Below are 17,290 nucleotides of genomic sequence, written 5' to 3'. Positions count from 1 at the left end.
CCCCATTTATATCTCTGCTGATTGCACCTGCTATTTGAATATTGTTCCATGAGGCAATGACATCCTGCAAGAGCGGTTGTCCTACCAAATGCCAAAGAGGTTCTATGATTAGGGATGGAGATGGGGAGAAAGACTTCTCCCCACATTTCAGTGATTCTTCTCTTTCTGGGGCTGGTGGCAGCACTGCTAGGTCATACAAGCTAGAAAGTGGAGGAGACAGATAATCTTTAAAATTAGTCTGGCTCCAATCTCTGAGCTACTAGCCCAAACAGTGTGGAGTCTGACAATGACGTTCTATCCTCTACATCCTCCTCCACTCTCTGGGGAGCATGCGCAAAAATGTCTTTCTTCCATATTCAGCCAGACAAAATTGGCACATAAATTTCTTGAATAGGATGTTTGTAGGGAACTAGATTGGGAAAATATTGAGATTCTAGCTTGAGATTCTAGAAGTGTCCCAGCCATGCTCCAACTTCCAACCTGACTCATTGCAATAAAATTGCAAGATTTTTCCTTCTATGATATATATTTTATACTTTTCCTTTGTATTTTTATACTTGCTTATTGATCTTAAAACAAGACATATGGTCTTGTTTTAAAAAGCTATGCAGCACTATTCAAATGTTTTTTATTCTATATGGTACATTTCTTTTGTGACGATGCTGCATTATTAATAATTCTAAAATCTTGGTGATTTAAAATACTACTTCTTGCTTATGGGCTTGTGGGTCAGCTGTAGCACTGCTGGGCTCTGCTGGGCTCTGGTGGGGTGGGCTGGGCTTGGTTTCAGGCTGTAAACTGTATTCAGGGATACTCCATGTTTCTTTTCATTCCAGGACTGGTGGCTCTACTGAGCATATTCTTTTTATGGCATATGACAAAAGTACAAGCAGCAAGAAAAAACTCTCAAGTATTTTCAATGCTTCTGCCTGCATCAAATTCATTAACATCCAAATAACCAAGGGAAGTCACAAGACTCAGCCCAAAGTTAGCAGGGTAAGGATGGATATCCCTCCTACTCTACTGGGAAGTACTGCAGAGTTATGATTAAAAAGAAAGAAAGAAAGAAAGAAAGAAAGAAAGAAAGAAAGAAAGAGTTTGAATGTAATCCTATTACAGGGAGGGGGTGAAAAGATGGAACAATAATTCATTTTACTACAGTTGGGAATAATGACAATGACAATGGTGATAGTGATGATGATGATAGGATGAGCAAGTTCTTTTTCTTTAATTTTTAATATTAAGCTATATTCACCCTGAGATTTTATTCTTAATGTTAAAATTCTAATAAGTTAGACTTAAAGGACTGTTTTCCTTTTCTTTCCATGAACAATTAAAGAGCATTTGGGGGGATATTTTTCTTTTAAGTGAAGAGAGAAGTACATAGAGATGCTGTGCCACTGTCAAAGAGGACATGGGACTTTGAGATGAGCTTTGAAAGTGTGTCCTCTAATTAACATCTTGCCTAGCTCCCATGATCTTCTACGTGAGTATCAGAAAGAAAGGTTTGTGAGCTCAAATGTGTAATTTTAGACGAGACTCTAAAAACATTTTTTTTTAATATGGGACTGCAGTATTTTGTTGCTTACATAACAAGAACATATCACACTTTGGATGAAGATTTCTTCTCCCAGCTTTGCAGGTACTCCCGAAATCTGGCAGACTGAGAACAAAGCAGAAACCTTAGACATGTGAACTAGAAGCAGGAGAGGACATTATAAGCACAGGCATTAGCAGGAAATCCCGTTTTGAGGTGTCGTGACTTCATGAGACATAGAGGAATAGGAAAATGCGAGTCCTCCCTCGTGTGTGAAAGAACTGGTTCTAGTACAGACACATAGTAGCTGAGAAGAAAATTCAGAGGAGGAATTCTACTGCGACTGCAGGCTCTTTTCATCTAAACCAGTGTTTGGGGAGGAATTGCAGCCTGTGTGGTTGTTGCTATTAAGTACCATTATTTTTCATGTATTAGTGTTTTACCTTCAATGTTGTAACAGAAGAGTAAACTCTGACAATTCTTTTATTCATGAAAGGAATATGGTTATCCGGCTAAATTCCTTTTGCTTAGGCTAAGATAAAACAAAATTGGTTCTATCTTAAGGAAACAAGGATGAATGATAGCTTATTGGATCAATGAAAAATTGTTGCCATTGGATAAGAATATGCCCAGTGGACAAAAATTGGTTTGGCACCTCCAAGTTTTTATGTTTCATGATATGCTACACAAGTGCTAGAATTTATTTATTGCTATCAAGTTAGAAGAAAATAAAAGTTACCCCATCAGTACCATAGAATTGTATTCCAATACTTTTCATCACCTGAGGGACATTCCACAGGCTGTGAAATTCTCAATAAAATTGTAAACCTCATTGAATTGTCTCATACTGAGTTGAATACCAATAAAACTACAATTTCATTGGCAAGCACTGGCCAGCAAAAATGGAATCACATTGATTTACATTATCATAGTTTAATATCTTTTAACAGACATTGTCCCTTAGGTTTACTTCTCAAATAACTTTCCTCTATCTTTAAACTTAACCTTTCTGTGGGACTTTATTTCTTAGGAATCTCATCTATTCCCATCAATGAATCCTGAAATTGTATTTCTAGACTTGCAGTTCAGTTTCTTGATGATTTGCCTTGGATTCCTACAAGGAACTGAAATGTGGCAGGTTAAAAAATGAATCCATTCACTTCTTCTCAATATTTCCCATAATGTGCTATTCCTATTGACGTTCTCATTTCTGTAAATAAGCCTAGTGTATTAATGCAATGAATGAATGCAAATTCTATGTTTACAACGCATCAATATTTTAAACCCACATTTCCACTTATAGTCCATTTCCTCTACTGCAGAGCCTGCTAATTCCTGAATTCTTTGAAAATTTCTTCCAAATGCAACTCTTGGGTTTATTTCTTTTGCCTTCATAATTCATCTACAATAACCCACTGCTGTTTATCTTCTTTCTGCCACTCCAAATATTTACCTCTGAGGTTCCCTTCAAATGCCATTAGTTCCATTAGAGTTTTTTTCTAGTGTCACAAACATATACAGTCTCTTAAGTGAATTTTCTTATAAATATTGCCCCTCAAATACTGTCAATCATGGTTAATCCTTTTTAAAATGATCAACTCTGTATTTGTTCCCCTACTTTTGCCCCCCACGCAAAAAAACTTACTGTCTCCTGCTGCTGAGAATGGTGTAACTTACCCTTCTATCCCAGGCTGTAATTTGTACATAAAAGATGAACAATCAACACCATTAAATTTAGTCAGCAACTCAATTCAGGCTCTGTGAATTTACAATTTATTTTCTAGCAAAAACAAATGTCATATTTTTCTTCCAATGGTTATGCAATTGAAGAATTATCTAGAATCACATCAATACCCAAGAACACAAATGCACAGAAATAACTATCTATATACTTTTGCTTTGATTTATTAGAAATCATTTCCCCCCCTAACCTGAAGAAGACATTAATGTCCTCTATTTGGCTAAGGGGCGTGTTAAAAATATTGGAGGTTGTTTTCACATGCTGAAGAACTGGAATATTGGATAGAAGTTCCTGTCATTGACAGATGTGGTGTGAGCACCTTCCACAGAGTAGATGTTACATATCTTTTGAATGAATTAATTTGGATGACTTTTAATATTGAAAATAGTGTATTTTTGGTAAAATTAAATGAGACATTTTAGTTCATCTTAAAATTCAGTAAAACCTTGATTTGCACATAAAATCAGAGAGATACGTAATTTATATACTCAATAATTCTTTAAGTATCCTCCATATTTACTGGTATCTATTTCTCTTTATTACCCAGTCTAAACCAACTTGTATTGTTTCTCCCATGATACTTAGATTTGAACATGTGTTGAATCTAGCAAACTTATCTGCTATGAAAATAAAAATAAGTATGTTTCATTTGAGATGACCACTTATATTTTCTTGGCTATTTTTTGGGTGGCATGATTCTAATAGTACATGCCCTTCCTTAACTTCTGTTTCATGAATTGACATTAAATAAACCATGAAACTCTGGTGCTAAAATAGACAATTCAACAATTAAAGAGACAGATAATGAAGATAGTATATTTACTGTAACACTGCCTCCATTATTCTAAACCGCTTAACAACGGTAATAAAATATTTTAGCAAGAGTTTCCAGATGCAATAGGAATTTAATTTTCTTTTCAGAAAGGCGAACTTGTTCATAACTCACCAGAGACTGGGCCTATAAGTTATTCAGTGCTTCTTATTGTGATAAAATTGGGACACAGAACAATTTATTTTTTTCAATGTGGCGGACACACATAAAGCTAAATACTTGACGTAAAAATTAATATGTGTGAGTTACAAATTGTTACTTTGGGAAATATTAAGTCTTGGTGGTTTCAATATTATAGATCTGAATATGTCTCTCTGCACCTTCATCATATAAAAGGTTTTGCTGATGGTTATATGTGAGTCGGTAGTGTGTAGACCATTATGCTGGCTAAGAGGCAGCAACTTTTATCCATGCTATAGTCACACCCAACCCCACTCACACGCAGGATGGGAATAGCTTTACATCTTTGCTTACTGACTGTGGAAGCCATTTAGGGTTGTCTATTGCAAGGAATTTGGAAGGTATGGATCACGTTGTCCTTTAAGACCCGTTTTTGCCTAATGTTGTCCAATTTCAGTCACAGAACTGCAGCAGATATTTGAGAAACATTATGTTCATATAGCCATTTCCATTGGCTGTTTTAGTGTGAGCGGTGTTGCTGTACATGTAGTTTAATTGTGTTTTTTAAAAAGTATTCTTTTTCTTTTTATTACAGTAATTAATGAATTTAGAACCCTCAGAAGGTTTTACAAATACATAGAAGAAAACATTCCTTATTTTATTGATAACATTGAAGTGTGTTCACACTTCATAGTTCCTCATACTGTGTATATGCATACATTTCTTACATAAAACACTTAGTGCTCATCCCAGCAAGTGCCCTCTTCAATGCCCCTCACACATTTTCTCCTCCCCCTGGCACCCCCTCTCCCATCAACCCTCAGTTTGTTCTTTGTATTAAGAATCTCTTATGGTTTGGCTCCCTGTCAGTTTGTAACTATTTTTTTTCCTTCCCTTCCCCCATGGTTTTCTGTTAAGTTTCTCAAATTCCACATATGAGTGAGAACATATGATATCTGTCTTTCTCTGACTCACTTATTTCACTTAGCATAATACCCTCCAGTTCCATCCATGTTGTTGCAAATGGCAAGATTTCATTCTTTTTCATTATTGCTGAGTAGTATTCCTTGTTCCATATATCCATATATATATCCATATATATATTCTTTATTCATTCATCAGTTGATGGAAATTTGGGCTCTTTTTATAATTTGGCTATTGTTCATAATGCTGTTATAAACATTGGGGGGTACGTGTGCCCCTATGAATCAGCACTCCTGTATCCTTTGGATAAATTCTTAGTAGTGCTATTGCTGGGTCGTAGGGTAGTTCTATTTTTAATTTTTTGAGGAATCTCCCCACTGTTTTCCAGGGTGGCTGCACCAGTTGGTTTCCCACCAACAGTGCAAGAGGGTTTCCATTTCTTCACATCCTCACCAACACCTGTCACTTCTCGAGTTGTTAATTTTAGCCACTCTTACTGGTGAGGAGATATCTCAGTGTGGTTTTGATTTGTATTTCCCTGATGATGAGTGATGTTGAGCATCTTTTCATGTGTCTGTTGGCCATCTGGATGTCTTCTTTGGAGAATTTTCTATCAATGTCCTCTACCCATGTCTTCAATGGATTATTTGCTTTTCAGGTGTTAAGTTTGGTAAGTTCTTTATAGATTTAGGATACTAACCTTTTATTCGATATGTCATTTTCAAATATCTTCTCCCATTCCATTGTTACCGTTTTTACTTTTGTTGTTTCCTTTGATGTGCAGAAGTTTTTATCTTGAGAAGGTCCCAAAATTTCATTTTTTCTTTTATTTCTCTGCCTTTGGAGAAGTGTTGAGTAAGAAGTTACTGCAGCTGAGGGGTGCCTGAGTGGCTCAGTCAGTTAAGGGTCCAACTTCGGCTCAGGTCATGATCTCACAGTTCATGAGTTTGAGCCCTGCGTTGGGCTCTGTGTTGACAGCTCAGAACCTGGAGTCTGCTTCAGATTTTGTGTCTCCCTCTCTCTCTGCCCCTCCCATGCTCATGCTGTCTCTCTCTCTCTCTCTCTTTCAAAAATAAATAAAAGCATTAAAAAATTTAAAAAAAAAGGAGTTACTGCATCTGAGATCAAAGAGGTTGTTGTCTGTTATCTTCTCTAGGATTTTGATGGTTTCCTGTCTCACATTTAGGTCTTTCATCCATTTTGAGTTTATTTTTGTGTGTGGTTTAAGAAAGTGGTTCAGTTTCATTCTTCTGCATTTTGCTATCCAGTTCTCCCATTACTATTTGCTAAAGAGACTGTCCTTTTTCCATTTGATACTCCTTCTTGCTATGTCAGAGATAATTGGCCATACATTTGTGAGTCAATTTCTGGGTTCTGTATTCTGTTCCACTGTTCTATGTGTCTGTTTTTGTGCCAATACCATACTGTGTTGATGATTATGGCTTTGTAGTACAGGCTAAAGTCCAGAATTGTGATGCCTTCACCTTTGTTTTTCTTTTTCAACATTACTTTGGCTATTTGGGGTCTTTTGTGGTTCCATACAAATTTTAGGATTGTTTATTCTAGCTCTGAGAAGAATGCTGGTACTATTGATTGGGATTGTATTGAATATGTAGACTGCTTTGGGTAGTACTGACATTTTAACTATTTTTTGTTTTTCTAATCCATGAGCATAGAATGTTTTTCCATTTCTTTGTGTTTTCTTCAATTTCCTTTATAAGTTTTCTATAGTTTTCAGCACACAGATCTTTTACCTCTTTGGTTAGGTTTATTCCTATATATTTTATGGTTCTTGGTGCAATTGTAAATGGGATTTGATGTCTTGATATCTTTTTCTGTTGCTTCATTATTGGTGTGTAGAAATGCAACCGTTTTCTGTACATTGTTTTAATACCTTGCAACTTTGCTGATTTCACATATCAGTTTTAACAGTTTTTTAGGGGAGTCTTTTGGGTTTTCCATGTAGAGTATCATGTCATCTGTGAAAAGTGAAAGTTTGACTTCATCTTTGCCAATTTGGATGCCTTTTATTTTATTTTGTTGTCTGACTTCCAACACTATGTTAAACAACAGCGGTGAGAGTGAATATCCCGCATGTTCCTGATTTCAGGGGGAAAGCTCTCAGTTTTTCCCCATTGAGGATGATACATGGGCTTTCATATATGGCGTTTATGATGTTAAGGTATTATCCTTCTATCCAGACTTTCTTGAGGGTTTTATTAAGAAAGGATGCTGAATTTTGTCAAATGCTTTTTCTGCAACTCTTGACAGAATCACATGGTTCTTATCCTTTCTTCTATTCATGTAGTTTATCACATTGATTGATGTGTAGCTATTGAACCAGCCCTGAAATCCAGGAATAAATCCTATTTGATCATGGTGAGTAATTCTTTTAATATACTGTTGAATTTGACTAGCTAGTATCTTGTTGAGAATTTTTGCATCCATGTTCATCGGGGATATTGACCTGTAATTCTCCTTTTTAGTGGGGTCTTTGTCTGGTTTGGGAATCCAGGTAATGCTGGCTTCATAGAATGAGTCTGGAAGCTTTCCTTCTATTTCTATTTTTTTGGAACAGCTTGAAATGAATAGGTATTAACTCTGCTTTAAATATCTGATAGAATTCCCCTGCGTAACCTTCTGTCCCAAGACTCTTATTGTTGGGAGATTTTTGATAACTGATTCAATTTCTCCACTGTTTATGGATCTGTTCAAATTTTCTATTTCTTCCTGTTTGAGTTTTGGTAGTGTGTAGGTGTCTAGAAATTTGCCCATTTCTTCCAGGTTGTCTAGTTTGTTGGCATATAATTTTTCATAGTATTCTCTAATAACTGTTTTATTTCTGTTGTGTTGATTGTGATCTCTCCTCTTTCATTCATGATTTTATCTATTTGGTTTATCTCTCTTTTCTTTTTGAGAAGTCTGGCTAGGGGTCTATCAATTTTGTTTATTCTTTCAAAAAACCAACTCTTAGATTCATTGATTTGTTCTACTATTTTTTTATTCTATATTGTTTATTTCTGCTCTAATCTTTATTATTTCTTTTCTGCTGGCTTTGGGTTTTTTTTGTTTCTTTGCTTCTAGTTCCTTTAGGTGTGAGGTTAGGTTCCGTATTTGGGATTTTTCTTGCTTCTTGAGATAGGCCTGGATTACAATGTATTTTCCTCCTAGGACTGTCTTTGTTGCATTCCAAAGGGTTTGGACTGTCATGTTTTCATTTTCATTTCCTTCTATATATTTTCAAATTTCTTCTTTAATTGCCTGGTTGACCCATTCATTCTTTAGTAGGGTGTTCTTTAACCTTCATGCCTTTGTAAACTTTCCAAATGTTTTTCTTGTGGTTAATTTCAAGTTTCATAGCATTGTGATGTGAAAATATGCATGGGATGATATCAATCTTTTTATATTTGTTGAGGGCAGTTTTATGATGTAGTATGTGATCTATTTTGGAGAATGTGCATGTGCACTCGAGAAGAATGTGTATTCTGTTGCTTTTGGATGAAAAGTTCTGAACATATATGTCAAGTCCATCTGGTCCAGTGTATCATTCAAAGCCATTGTTTGTTTATTGATTTTTGCCTAGTTTATCTGTCTATTGTTGTAAGTGGAGCATTAAAGTCACCTACAATTACCATATTATTACCAATATGTTTGCTTATGTTTGTGATTAATTGATTTATATATTTTGGTGTTTCAAGTTGGGGCATAAACATTTATAACTATTAACTCCTCTTGATGAATAGACGCCTTAATTAATTTCTCATCCATTCTGATACCCTATGTCTTTTGTTTGGGGCATTTAGTCCATTTACATTCAGAGTGATTATTCAAAGATATGGATTTAATGTCATTGTGGTATCTGTAGGTTTCATGTTTGTGGTAGTGTCTCCGGTCCTTTGCAGTCTTTGTTGCTTTCCACTCACAGAGTCCCCCTTAGAATCTCTTGCAAGCCTTGTTTAGTGGTCACTAATTGCTTTAGTTTTTATTTGTGTGGGAAAGCCTTTATTTCTCCTTCTATTCTTAGTAACAGGCTTGCTGGATAAAGGATTCTTAGCTGAATATTTTTCCTATTCAGCACATTGAATATATCCTTCCACTTTCTTCTGGCCTGCCAAGTTTCAGTGGACAATTCTGCTACTACTCTTATGTATCTACCCTTGAAGGTTAAGACCTGTTTGTCCCTAGCTGCTTTCAGAATTCTCTTTTGTACTTTGCCAGTTTCACTAGGATATGTCCTGATGTTGACCTGTTCTTGTTGATTCTGAAGGGGGTTCTTTGTGACTCCTAGACTTGGATGTCTGCTTCCTTCCCCAGTTTAGGGAAATTCTCAATTCAAATAAACCTTCTACCCCTTTTGCTTTCTCTTAGTCTTCTTCTGGAACTCCTATGCTATGGATATTATTACATTTCATTGAATCACTTAGGCCTCTAATTCTCCCCTCATGGTCTAGTATTTTCTTATCTCTCTTTTTCTCAACTTCATCATTCCCCATAATTTTATCTTCTATTTCACTTATTCTCCCCTCTGCTTCCTCCTTCCTTGCTGTCACAACATCTAGTTTATTTTGCATCTCATTTACAACATTTCTTAATTTGTCATGACTATTTCTTAGATCCTTGATCTTTGCAAGAAAAGATTCTCTGCTGTCTTCTATGGTTTTTTCAAGCCAAGCTATTAGTCTTATGACTATTATTCTAAATTCTTGTTCTGATATATTGTTTATATCCTTTTTGAGCAATGCTCTGGCTGTTATTTCTTTCTGGAATTTCTTTTGAGCAGAATTCTTCTATTTTGTCATATTGGCTAATTTTATGTCTTTTTATGCTTTTTACCAGTTTGTTATTTGTCCTGCACCTGTGAGTACTACTATAGTAAAAAAGAAGCCATACACTGGTCAGGGTCTGGCATGTCAGGCAGTGTTTTTGGAGTGTGTTGCATGCTCTCTGTTGATGTGTCTCTGGTTGCTCATAGTGGTGGTTTAGACCTTCCATCAGGTGTGCTTTTATTTGTTTGTTGAAGTAACCCTGGAAAAAATTAAAAAAGAGGGTGCTGGAAGAAAGCTTGTAATGTGCAAAGAGAGAAAAAACAGTGGTAGAGGGGAAAAAACAGGCAGAGAATCAAAGAAACTATAAGGTTTTCTCCAGAGAGAGAGAGAGAGAGAGAGAGGAAAATAAGGAAGAAGGAGATACATACAGAAGAGGTGTAAAAACAGTAAAGTGGAAATGCCTGATTGCATAAACCAACAACCAGAAAAGAGAAAGAAAGAAGAAGAAAAGATAAAAGGTAAAATATATATATATATATATATATATATATATATATATATATATATAATAAGAATTGACCAAAAATCAAATCAGAAAATGTAAAAGCACTAGACAGTTATCTGTTGGTGCATTGGAACTAGTGGCTTTGTTGGTCTGGAGGAGGGGCCATCTTTTTTGTTAGTGTCAATCTCACTCTGGTAGATAAGATTTTACAGGCATGAAGGGGCAGGATTTCATGTAAGCAGTTCCACCTCCACCATTCCAATGTCCTTTCCCTGGAGTCCCACTGTGTTGGTGCTAGGGAGAAAAATGGTGACACCCCACTCTTTCCTCCTTGGACCAGGTGTCCCAAACCACAGTGTTCAGGCAGTCCTCACAGCACTGTGTGGACAGGTACAGGCCAGTATGCCCCACTCCACAGTCTTCGACACCTTCCAGGGGCTTGGCTAGGATTAAAATCCCAATGTCTTAAAGGATCCCGCTCCCCAAGGCCCTGGGTTCTGGGGTAGTTCCACTCTGCCCAGATGACAAAGGGCCTCTGGCTGGTGCCTGCCGGGTCTTTTGTCTTTGGAATGGCAATATGCCCTCTTTCCACAGCACTATGGGGAGGGACTTCTTTCTACCAATGTACCTATGAGCTTGCTAAGGAGGCTCCCCCTCCCCTCCAGACATGTGCACCAGCAGCAGCACAGGCACATGCATAGGAAAGCTGCCCCAGTCCAGAGAAAGTCCCACAACCCTGGATCATCACTCCCAAGGCTGTTTGCAAAGTAGAAACTGGCTCTCTCCGTTTTTTCCATTCCCATATCTGTGGTCCAGAGAGATTTTTCTCTTGTCCAAATACAATCCCACACTTGCACAGCCTCTCTTTCTTTTCCTTTTGTCTCTCCAGAGAAGTGGATCCCTCCCCTCTGTGCCTATGCCACCGTTTTATCTCTCCCAATTCGCAATCATGCATCTATGGACTGCCAAGCTGTCTCTGTGGGCCTCTGGAGATGTTTTTGTCACTCTATAGCCCAGATTCCTGGAATTCCAAGTGCTCTAACCTCAATACTGCTGGGTTTGAGGGACAAGGGAAATTCTCTAGGTTAACTTTCTAATGTTGGTGACCGATTTTTGTTTCCTTATCTTCACACTGAGCAATTTCCAGGATGTGGAGCTCAGTCTTCTTTCCAGCCTTTCTTCACTTGAGAAAGTCTTCATTCTAAAGATTTCAATACTCAGTTCCATGTAAATTGAGCCTATTTTTGTTTATACAGATCTTACCTCTTACTAATGGGAAAGACCCTTGAATCATAGACTGTACGATTTTCCCTTATTCTATATATCTAATACAATTTTATTAGCACTGCTACCATTATCAATAGCAATGCTTACTCACTACTGCATATGCCAAGTGTTGTGCAAGGTACCTTTTTATATTCATCTAAATTAACCTTCACAAAAATTCTCTGAGATGCCTATTATTATTTTCATTTCACAGGTAAATATGTGAGTTCCAGGATGCTAAGTATTTTTCCAAAGTCTATATGACCCTAAAGAACAGATATAACCTATTACTATTACCTATTACTATTACTATTCAGTCTCATTATAAGTCATACACTACACAGAGTATTACTGTATTTACAAATAGTTCCTGTGTAAGTAAATTGGTTTTTTTTCTTTTTTTAAATTGTTTTCAGGTTTATTTTACTTATTTTTGTGAGAGAGAGAGTGAGAGAGAGCGAGTGAGCACATGGGTGGGATAAAGAAAGAGAGAGAATCCTAAGCAGGCTCCACACTGACAGCGTGGAGGCTGATGTGGGGCTTGAACCCATTAACTGTGATATCATGACCTGAGTGTAAATCAAAAGTCAGATGCTTGACTGACTGAGCCATCCAGGCACCCCAATTCTTTTTTCTTAATAACTAATTCAAGATTCAATATGTAAGTTAACCGTGGAGATCAATGATCCTGAGAGAAAGCAATTCAGAATTTGAAACTGAAATGTGAGATGATAGATCATTCCCTTGTTAAACCTGTACAGTTTCTTAACCCATTATCTGAGTGCATCCCTTTCCAACTTGTGAAGCATGTTTCCATTACTCCATTCTGTTCTTTCTTGTTCTCCTCAGCTGGAGGCTGGATAATGGATGTGGGTTGGGCATAAAGGATTTTGATGAGTGAACAACACAGCCACAGATCTGCAGACCATGTAGAACAGTGGGCTCAGTATTGTTGTTAATATGAATCCATTCCAGGGAAAATTTTCTGTCTTTGGCTATGCAGCTCTCCATTAACCTCCTTTCTTTACTTCTTATGGCTTCAGAATGCCTCTTTCTTTTTCCACCTCTGTTGCTACTTCTTACTAAGATGTCTCTCCTGAATAATGTGGTCTCAGTTATTTGTGGCTCTTTTGAAGCTTTTCTTTTAGACAGGTTTCCTTTCCTGTTAGCAACAAAGAACAACATAAGTTTATTTGAAAAAAAAAAGAAAGAACGAAAAGAAAAGATACGGCTAAATTTCTCCTGTAGGAATGAAGTAGTCCTGAGTCCCTGGGCACTGTGGTCTAGTTGTTGAGAGCATGAACTCTGAGTAAAGACCTGGATTTTAGTCCCAGTTCTTTTTTGTTACTTGGTCAGCTGGTTTAACCTTTCAGAGGCTCAAATCCCTCATGTCTAAAATGAGAAAGCTGTAAAATTCAGCTGTATTTCATAGCATGGTCTACAATTAATGTCTTCTTTGTTTTGTAGCAGTGAGCAAAAAGGGAAAGGGGAAAAGGAAGCCCTGACATTAAGTGAACGGCTGTAGATGACGACTCAGCCAGCTGGAGGGCGCTATCAGGAACCTGTACAGGGTGGGTAAGTACTTCCCCTTGCTGTCAATAAATATATGCAGTTTGACTGATTTCAAGTTTATTAGCCACAGATAATTATTGCATTTTAAAGCATAAAGTATATTAAAACTGTCATTAACCTTGTCAAATTGCTAAATTTGAAAAATGTTAGTACAATTTTCACTTCAAAAATCAGGTTATTTCCTTGATCCTTCCCCACATTCTTTGTCTTCATTGCTGGTTGCTGAACTGCATATTACCTTTTTAATTCTGTACCTTTGTTTCCTAGCATACTCTCATTTGCATTTCTAAAATCAGATGTTCCTTTCATATAAAACAGTATCCTAATTAAAATATTAAAAGATGCTTTTTGAATGAAGAGAATTTACATTGCCATAAAAAAATTCTGAGTGATGCAGGATGTTTCCTTTTTATATTTCAATGACACTTTCTTTCTGAATTATTTTGAGTTATGGAGTTAACCCTATCAGCCATAAGGAAGGATTAAAAGTGTGAAAGAGAAATAGGCTGCAAAAAGAACTATGGTAAAAAAGGAAAATGTTGAATTTATAGTCGACTTTGGGGAAAAAAATTGATGTACTTATTTTCTAATTGACTCCAGCCAAGGGATCTTATTTTCTTGACTGGTTGATTGATCGATTCATTTGGTCTTCACATGCAGAGTCGAGCTAATCACATTTTTTTTTTTATTAGTTCATGGCTTATTGTTCTCCTCAGTCTGAGGAAATCATACTTTTGTTTCATTTTGCTTTTCCTTCTTTCCCTGATGTCCATTCTCATCCTACTCAAAAACTTGCTTATATGTATGAAGCAAACCCTTAAAAGTTTCCTTTAAATATCTATCTACATGTTTATATGTATTTTAAATTAACTAAATGATGCATTATTCTGTTTACCACTCTCCTAACTCAACAGTATGATTTTGAGGCCTGAATATTATTGCTGAATGCACCTTTAGCAACTTTCTGCTCATTGTTATCATCACTACTTTATGGATAGACATCCGAGTTATCCTCAACTTCCTTCGCCCACCTCCAACCCATGATCAATATCTAGCAGAACCTTGTGTGAACATCAGAGTTCAAGCACTCTGAATTCCAGTGTCTACACACGTTTAAGGTTCCTAAAACCTTCACTATGGCTTCACAAAATGGCTGGACCTGTTTGGTTGCTCTAGAATTCTTATGTTCCCCTCTTCTGCAGAAGCGTGTACTGTCATTCTCCTCTTTAATTTTTGTATTCTGATGGGAGTAAGTGATAACACATCAATTTATTTCCCTGTTCCAAGCACAGTTCCAGAGGAGACTGCACAGTTGGCATCTGGACTCTACCACCACAAACTGCATGACTTCAAGCAAGTTTCTTAATCTCTTTGTCCTTAGATCTTCATTGGTGAAGGAGAGACATGGCACAGAACTCTTATTGGTGCTGTGAAAATTATATTCACACAGATAAATAAAACCACTCAAAACCATGACTGGCTTATTATAAACCCTATTTAAATGTCACTATCATTATCAGTTTATTTATCAAAATGTAAACTCCATGAGGGTACATTTCTCTTTATTTACCATTTTAAGCCCAGTGCCTAGAATAGTGTTTTTTAATGGTGAAGTACATTGGTGATGCTGAATCTTTATTACATTCCTGAAAAACACTGAACATAACTATAGTATACCATTTTTAATATATTAAGAAATTCAGTTTTCTTTCTTTTTTTTTTCTGTATTACAGTCACATAAATCTAGAAAATAATCCACTAAAGGCTATATGGCAAAAAAATGAAAAACATAAATTAAATCCTCCATCCCATGCTCTCTTGGAAATCTGCCCCTCCCTGCCTGAGGGCACTTGGTCACAACCCTCCCCCAACAACTTTCACAGCCTTTATTCTAGTTTTTTCAGAGCTCATTTTCTAATTCTATAGCATTCTTGTGCTGAACTGTGGGAGGGTCTCAGAGGCCTCAGTCAGTTTTCCCCTTTCTTTATTAACTGAATCAACTTTGCAGATGATCAAATGCTGAGAGGAATTACCAATTCATTCTATGAAAGAATTACAATTCAAAAACATGTTGACTCAGATGAAATGGTCAAAATTCAATTTAGCATAAACTCAAATGTAAAGTATTACATTGGCAATCGACATTTCTATTGTCAAGCAATGGAATATGCAAGGATTAAAGGTAGTTTGTATTAAATTATTGGGAGTAGTTGATCAACGTGTCTAGTATGAGATAATGCAATGTAGTTTCTGAAAAAATCTTTGGGGGATATCTGCTTCTGGTAGACTAGATATTTTGATAGGACCTCCTACATCAGAAAACTACTTTCAAAATAAATGTCTTTTGATGATGACATGAAAGTATAAGAGAGGTCTCCATGGACCTTGCAAATTCAAATTCTTCTTTCTTCTTCTCCTTCTTATAATTACCATCTGAGATCTTGTGTCTGAGTTGAAACAGAGTAGTGAGACATGAAGAAAAGGAGTTGTCCTGGGAACAGATTCCAAAAGCAGTTCTTCATTCGAGCACTGATCCTCAAGCCAGAACAAGGGTTTTGAGCTGAGGTTGAAACATCTGTTATTGATCTGGACCTTTAAATGGGATTGGAGACTTCCACATCACAGGCAACTTTTGTCTTCTAGACAGTATAAGTCTTGTCTAGAAGAAAGTATTGCCAGTTAGGTTCATTAGACTCTTAAAATTGAGATTAATAAAGAGCTTATAGAGATGACCAAGCATATAAGAAGGGAAGTCACCACAAGTACATCTCATCAGAGACAACTAATATGGTTCTATAGAATAGTTGTGAATAAAATGTTTTTTTAATATATGAAGTAAAACATATGAATATGTGACAAGTGACTATTAAGGATGACTAGCATATTGAAAAAGAAACAAATAGAAGTTCCAGAAATAAAAAAAAGATTACTAGAAGCAAAAATTTGATACACAGATTTACAGGGAACCTGTATACCTGAATAGATAATAGCTTATATAGATATATATCTATATATCTATATCTACCTATATCTATATGTAAAGATCTATCTCTATCTATATATCTATATATGTTTATATATCAATATATTTATCTATAATATACCTATCTTAAGGAAATATACAAACAGAATAGCTTATGAAAACTATCAGAGAGAAATTAGAAAAAGATCACAATAAGAATATCTAATCAATCTTTCAGAAAGAAAGACTAGGGAGAGAGTAGAAGAGAGGCAATGTTTTTAGAAATAATGACTAGGAATTTTCAGAACCAATAAAACACATAATGCACAGACTTAAAAAAGGTTGGGAAAGAAATTTGTTCACAAGATTGTGGTATGAGTAAAGTAAGTTCTGGGAACTTTGCAGTGTGAAATAGACAAAGAAAATGGCAAAGACTACTCAAGAAAGAAATGATAATTTTATTCAATAATAAAGAAAATTTACTGGCAATTGGCACTATCTGTACATTTAAGAAAATAACTCTCCACCCGAAACTTTTTGAGGAGACTGCCTAGGACATTTTTTGGTGAAAAGTATGATCAGTAGGTTTCTGGAACTCTGGCACTGTAAGATTGTGTAATTGAAGAAAGTTATAGGATGTGAGCAAGATGGCAGAGTAGGAGGCTCTGGACTCTTCCTCGTTCTACATATGTACCAAATAAACAGCTTCGAATAGATCAGTTGCCTCTGAGGGAAGTCAAGAAATTGTTCAAGGCACTTCTAAACACCAGGTGACTGAGAAAATACATCAAATTGAGTAGGAAAAGCTGAGACACATTCACATCATAAACCCCACTCCTGGCACAACACCTTACAATCATCCCCAACTCTCAGGGTCTCCCTGGGAAGAGAAGGGTTTGCATCACATATCTAGTGTTGCAGATTTTATAACTGCCACCTGAGGGACTGAGTCCCAAATCACCAAGATGTGAGCCAATGGGGCTTAACATTTGAAATACTCCCAGGATAACAGAAAACCTAGAGGCAGTTTTAAAGGGATGAGGAAGCACTTCCCATAGCTATCCC

The 17,290-nt window shown here is 36.4% G+C and overlaps 1 long non-coding RNA gene across 2 annotated transcripts in view; it reads left to right on the top strand.

Annotated features, from left to right (window-relative positions):
- LOC125164922 (uncharacterized) overlaps positions 1-17,290 on the top strand; it is a 114,491-nt gene that overhangs the window by 83,416 nt on the left and 13,785 nt on the right. The window contains exons 1-2 of one of the 2 annotated variants that reach the window (XR_007151872.1): positions 867-996; positions 13,159-13,266. This is a non-coding gene — a long non-coding RNA (uncharacterized LOC125164922). Of the gene's footprint in view, positions 1-866; positions 997-13,158; positions 13,267-17,290 lie in introns of those variants that run through there. The other variant, XR_007151871.1, reaches the window with a different exon arrangement.

Source organism: Prionailurus viverrinus, chromosome B1 (assembly GCF_022837055.1).
Source record: "Prionailurus viverrinus isolate Anna chromosome B1, UM_Priviv_1.0, whole genome shotgun sequence".
Taxonomy (NCBI): Eukaryota; Metazoa; Chordata; class Mammalia; order Carnivora; family Felidae; genus Prionailurus; species Prionailurus viverrinus.
The sequence above is the reverse complement of the archived record's forward strand: the minus strand, read 5'-3'. Positions and strand labels throughout refer to the sequence as shown.